General features: G+C 32.1%; 1 long non-coding RNA gene across 1 annotated transcript; it reads right to left on the bottom strand.

Annotated features, from left to right (window-relative positions):
- Positions 1–1,002: 1,002 nt before the first annotated feature.
- Positions 1,003–4,134, bottom strand: LOC148226637 (uncharacterized). The gene is made up of 2 exons (XR_015812327.1): positions 3,741–4,134; positions 1,003–3,640 (listed from the first exon to the last, which is right to left on the bottom strand). It is a non-coding gene; the product is annotated as an uncharacterized LOC148226637 (long non-coding RNA).
- Between the last annotated feature and the right edge of the window lie 2,500 nt (positions 4,135–6,634).

Genomic DNA, 6,634 nt, shown 5'->3' with positions numbered 1-6,634 from the left:
TAATATTTATTTAATCTAATCGCATGTCAAAAATTTATTGGGTCAATTCAATTATATTTTAATTTATATATTAATAATGTTACATTAGCAAATAAATAAAATAAAATATATAAATTATAGTATATTATTCGTCGTTGGACGACGACGACAACATGCACAATTCAAGGGACTAATAACTGTATTATCGAGCACTGATATGAAGTCCACCAATAGTATTCTATCAACACCACCTAGATAGAAGGCCGGACAGCAGCGCGCGTGACGTCATTGGGTGTAGGGATACTCGGCGCGGCAAACGTACTAGAGAATCTACGCGCTTTTACGATTTCGGTATTTTTAATAGCCTTTTTAGAATAAAAATAATTCTTAAATTTAATAAAATCAAGGTTTCATTTATGATTTTTATTACTAGTTTTGAAAATTATCAGAACATTTTTTAAAAATAGGTCAATAAAAAAAATATAATTAAAACAAAGTACATTTAAGGAATGTCCGAAAATTCTAGTTTATTTGTATGTTAATGAAAAAACTTTTTCACTGTTTATTTGATAAGAGTTTACATATTCAATTACATAAAACATATAACAAATTTTAGTACATGGTCTTAACATAAATTTCATTCTTATAGTTCAAGATAATTTGTTTATAAATATAACTTTTGTCCATTTCACTTATAAAACTTGAATTTTATTTGACATATAACAGCTTTCTCTCGAATCGCTACTTCAATCTATTGTTGTTTTGATCTGGAAAAGTGAATACATTAAGTCAATCATTGCCATATTTATACATACAAATTAATATTTGAATACATATCTTTTTTGCAGCTCAGCTGATCTCTTTTAAAGTAAGTTGACATATGTCTAATTAAAATTAATTGGTATGATACAAAACAAAACCCAACATATTTACAAAATAAAAAAATCTTAAAACTAACTACCCGAGGTGAGTGTTTCTAATTTTCTCCTTTTCTTTCCATCAGAATTAATCGATATTATGTTATTTTTCTTTTTCATATAATTGTTTAAAAATATATTTGTAGATGTTTTTATTAATAGCCTTAAAATATTAAAATCGGTATGCTTCAATGATGGACAATAAAATTCCGATAGAAAGAAATCATGTTCTTCGACTGTATTTAACGTTAAACATATTACTAATTCCCTCTGAGCTTTACATTTTAAAAACTTATTTTCATGATTAGTGCTAATTAATTTGTTTATTGTAATGTAATTTAGCATAATTACATTTACTAAATCAGAGTGCGGATACAATAAACCGCCTCTATCAACATTTTTAATAAAATTGAAATTTTCTTCTAAATTAGCAAAATTTAAATGTTTGTCTAAAACTAAAAACTTTTTACAAATATCACACTTAACTCTTTTTAGTACTACTCTTGCACAATAGCCTGCTAAATATGTAAATATAGGTAACTGTGGTTGAATCATATTAAAATCCTCTTCAGTATAAATTAAATCGAAGTCTGTTGTTTCTGACATAAAATTAGTTGATTCTACGTTAGGTTCATTATCAATTTCTATACTATTTTCTAAATTAATATTTCCAAATTTTTCAGACGTTAACGTTAATGGCAATAAATTTTGGATTCTAATTTTGGATTCAACTTCAAACACTTGTCTTATTGTAATTAAATATTGAGAACCTGCCATCGTCCTATATTTACCAAAACGGGCTTCAAGATTGTCTGTCTGAATTTTGCCTGGAAGCAAATACTTGAAATTTAATTCTGCCTTGCAATATTCACTTAATTGTAAAAGCCCGTGTGTCGTGTGGGAAATTGCATCGTGCGTTTCTCTGGTTAGTTTATTACATTTTACATTTAATCCTTTCCAAAAATCTAACCATATTAGAAATTTTTCTAAAAATTTTGAATTTTCTTCGGCAGGTACGAGAGGATTTTGAAGAGGATTTCTAAATCTGTCACCTTTGTGCAGTGTTTTTACATTTACTATTTCCCACCAAGTTTTTATTAATCTAATAAATTCAGCAGTAGATCGGTGGTTAGATAAATTATGCTGCTGACCTATTTCTAACAGTCCCTGTATAACATTGTCGTTAAATATATTTAATACTAATTTTACATTTTGTTTTTCAAAGCAACTAGGTGAGAGAGATTTTAAATTTAATGTGTGAGCATATTTGACAAGTTGATTATTTTCCATTTGATACAATTTTTTCACATTTAAAAAGGAAGCTACAGATAAAGTATCATCGTTTACATTTTCAAAAGATGGAAACTTAATCGACTGATCGGTATCTTTCTGATTAATCCAATTATTTCGTATACATTTCAATACGTGAACAGAATCTAAAATATAAAACAAAGGTGCATTATCTTTGCAAGGATGTTTGTAAACTATACTGACTTGAGGAGGTGAAGCAAAATAAGACATCGCTTTACGATTTATAGAATTATTGTCACTTACGACACAGACTACATTAAATCCTATATTCTGTAGACCGACTACAATTCTCTTAATGAAGTTAAATAATTCCATTGCTTTCATCGTTTTTACAGGTAAAATATGCACAACTTCTTTAAACGAAGAAAGCAAACTTTGTAACATAAATACATGAGCAGATTTAGCTGCTTCTTCAGTGTTATAAGCCATACCTACAATATTTCCCCCTTTATAATCAAAATATGGCTTAATATAAATTTCGTCAATCATTAAACTAACAACTTTATCACTATCTTTTAAAAAATGAAACTTTTGTTTAATATAAGTTAAAAAATTTGCCTCATTTTGTTCAATCTGAGGATCGGTATTATATTTTAAACAAATTTTATGAACTGTAGTCGGATGAGGTAAAATCATATAATCAAAGCTTCTGATGTATCTATATGCGTGGGGAGATATTGAGAACAAAATGCTACAAAATATTACAAAATCAGGTGAATATCTATAACGATTTTTTTTACAATTGAAAAGTTTTACTTGCTCACTTAAAAATCGATATATTTCCTCTTATCTTCATCTATTAATGTACGAGTCGATGCTAACGTATCGAGGATCAATTGAATATTGTCATCGACGGAACTCTCGTTTACATTTTGGTGAGAAGATTTAAAAGTATTTAATGTTTCAATTACATCATTAATATTTTGAAACGCTAATGGGATTTGTTTATTATTTAAGCGAGTTAGTTGGGTTTTGTTTTTATATAATGTTAATTTTAAGTTTTGGCTAAATACGGCAGAGAGCGTAATGACGGGGGCTGGAACGTCTTCTATTAAAATAAATTTTACCAGGCCGTTTTTCTTGACTATGGTCCACTCCTCGTCGACATTATGGCTATCTAGACAAACAATAAATTGATTAAAATTGGAAAATACTCTATTACTATCATATTTAGCTTTGGAACGATAGCTGTTGGCAATTGCAGCTTCTATATTGGAATTGTCGATACGCGTGCGTCTCTCTTCTGCACTCTCTCTGGTCGAAGTAGAAGCCGAAGCAGATAGATAATCTGGACAATTGGGTAGCTTCGTCGGAACTGCTGATTCTTTCAATGCTTTTTTGTCCAAGGGAACGCTCAGATGACGTCCGGTTCTTTCGTCATAATATTCACTATTTCGTCTGAAATCCGTTTCGGTAAAGTGGCGCTCGCATACCTATGTTATGTTATGATCCATTATATTGTAGGTTAGGTGTGTGTATCGATCAACATGCAAAATATAAACAAGCACTTATATGTGTAAAAACAATACGTACCCTAGAATGTCGAGTAGGAGCAGAATGTGCTCGATGAATCGCCCGGATCCATTTGTTTTTAGTCGCTTCATCTCGAGGAAATTTGTAGACGCTGACTTTGGGGCCGTTCTTGTAGTTTCCGTTGCAATTTGGGACACAACACGTATAAACCATGGTTGCAAATACACCAAATAACACTGAATAACACACGACGACACGGATAAATGGTTAACTGCGATATTTAACCGATTTTTGGTAAATAAACACGCGCACGTGAATCTGACGCGTCGCGCGCCAACGGACGGTTTAGTTCTGGCCGCCGCCGACCGTCGCGCTCTATACCGTTGGACCGTGACGTCACGGCTATGGGAAAATCCTACGCGACGGCCTTATAATACAGAATGGTGTTGATTCTATCAGATGAAGACAATATGCTGCACGCACAAACGATTATCAACTACCAGAATAGCACAAAGTAGTAGATGAGAATTAGCGACATGTTTCTATATATCTTAATATATATTTAATATGGGCAAAACAAATCATCCAAATACATTATTTCAGCCCATGAATGTTTCTTGAAAGCAAAAAACTCTTTTAGTCATGATGTAATAGTGAGGAGTTGTGAGGGTGGAAATGGCGTAATAATTAGCTGAAAAGTTAATACTGAGACATTGGCATTATCTCAGTATCAATGAAGAACTTCACAGTCTTAAATTTTAAAATAAGTGTACTAAAGACGTTAATATCATTGAAAGAGTGCAAAACTTTGTTATGATGTTTGGAGGATATAACAAATGCTCATGCATCGTAACTGATGGAGCCAAAGCCACACTATTGAAACAATAAATTATTTTTTTCTACAAAGCACTGCATAATTCACCAGGAGACCCTCTGTGTGAAGTTTTTACGACATATTATTACCATGCAAGTAGTTATAAAATTCGCCAACATCATTCGAGGAGGTAATAGAACTTTAACTCATCGTAAGTTTCGCTATTTCTTAAGTGAAATGGATGCTTCATTCGGCGATTTGCTTTTTGCCATTCGAAAAAATTACCTATTTTTTTAAAGACATTGTCAAGTTTGACACAAGAAAATCAAATGCACGATCTTACTTTTTTATCAGATCTTGCATTTATTACTGACTAGCAGACCTGGCAATATTTGCTATTGCTAAAGTTAAGTATATACATATGTATATAAATTAAATAAATACAATTAAAGCTCAATATCAATTCATGAATTCAATCAAAATTGAATTGAATTGTGCGGAATTGATTTTGTTAATATCGCGAGCGCGTTTGAGTCTGACAACACTATAAAAACAAGTGTTACATATCGCATTTCATTCAATCTCTAAACACTGCTGTCCCTAATAACAACAAGCTGTGAAATTTTCAGCGAAATCGGTTTAGTAGTTTTCGAGTCTATAGAGTACACACATACGAACAATGCTTTTTATTTTTTACCATTTGAATGAGTTGAATTTAAAATTTAAAAAGACTAGCGACATAATATTGAATAAATATCATATGAATAAATTTAAAAAGAAGCTAAAGCTCTTTAAATCAACGTTAGCTAATTTAAATATTTACCTAGTTGCAAACATCATATGAAAGTTAGCTGATGAAATAAGTGCGGATTTTTTCCGTCAATTTCAAGATTTCAAAAAATTTAAAAATATATTACTATAATATCTTTGCTGTAACTATAATTTAAAGGAGTGAAAGGGATCATATTTTGCCGCAAAATTGAGAAACTTATTTTCAACAATGAATTTCGTAAAATCTAGATACATATGTATATTCATTGACAGATAAAAACCATTCAATTTATTAAGATCTAATAGCTATATCTAATTTATTAAGCGACGTCGAACTACCACAGAGGTCTCATAAAAACTAGATTTAAATTCTTTCTATTCTATATTTTTTCTAATTTTAATAACATGTATCTTCACTATTTGTGTTTATAGTCCCTATTTAATTTCAATTAAAAATGTCTTGGTTATTTTCAAGGATTTGCAGACCCTACTAACGGTAATATTTTTACTTAAGGTTTGACAGACTTGTTCTAAACTTGCGATAAGTTTGCGATACTACTAAAAATGTTGACGAAGACTAATAATTATTGTCTTTGATGTCGAATCGTTGCAATCCAGGAATTTGGAATTCCTCAGGGGAATAGAGCTGCAAGAGCTGATAAATCGACGCGATTTATACCACACCCCAAGATTTTTAGTATTGACAAGTGAAGATAAATTAACTGAGATAGCTAAGGAATCAATGCAGATTTATTAACGCGATAAAACTAATACACATTTGAACGTGTCAGTGGTCGGCAAACTTTTATTATATACGATTACGTTTATTCCCATCTTTGCTACCGACGAACCCGGAAAAAGGGAAATTCGTAGCAATTGAGACGATACGCTCCCGTGCGATATAGGCCTTGTCTAGGATGTGGTCCTACGACACGCGAGCCGAGACAAAGGGAGATAGTGTTGCGGTGTCATGACCATATTTAGGTGCTCGCACGTTTATTGCTCCCGCAAGAGTTGAACACCGTGGAGCGTCTTCCGGTCCGCATCCCGCTCGTTGGGAATTCGGGAACGAGCTCTAAAGATAAGGTGGATGTAGCCAAGGACCTCGGAGATAACACACAAGACGATAGTGAGTGTGTGTGTGTGGAAAGCTTTATTTTCCGGGGCCGTTTTACGACGTATCCTGCGATCCTTGTCGGTGGGCAATCAAAGCCGTGTTATGGCCCTTTGCGAACAATAAGCCTTTTCTTCAAAGGTGTTTTGCTCGTGATGGAAAGCAAAAGCAACACGTGCGAGATTTCTTTTAAAAAATCTAAAATAGTATAAGAATTTATAAATCATAAATATATACATACATGGATTAATCAGG

Source organism: Plectrocnemia conspersa, unplaced genomic scaffold (assembly GCF_051122295.1).
Source record: "Plectrocnemia conspersa isolate PC_06_02 unplaced genomic scaffold, ASM5112229v1 ptg000014l, whole genome shotgun sequence".
NCBI classification, from domain to species: domain Eukaryota; kingdom Metazoa; phylum Arthropoda; class Insecta; order Trichoptera; family Polycentropodidae; genus Plectrocnemia; species Plectrocnemia conspersa.
Note: the sequence above shows the minus strand (reverse complement) of the source record. Positions and strands in the feature narration are given on the sequence as shown.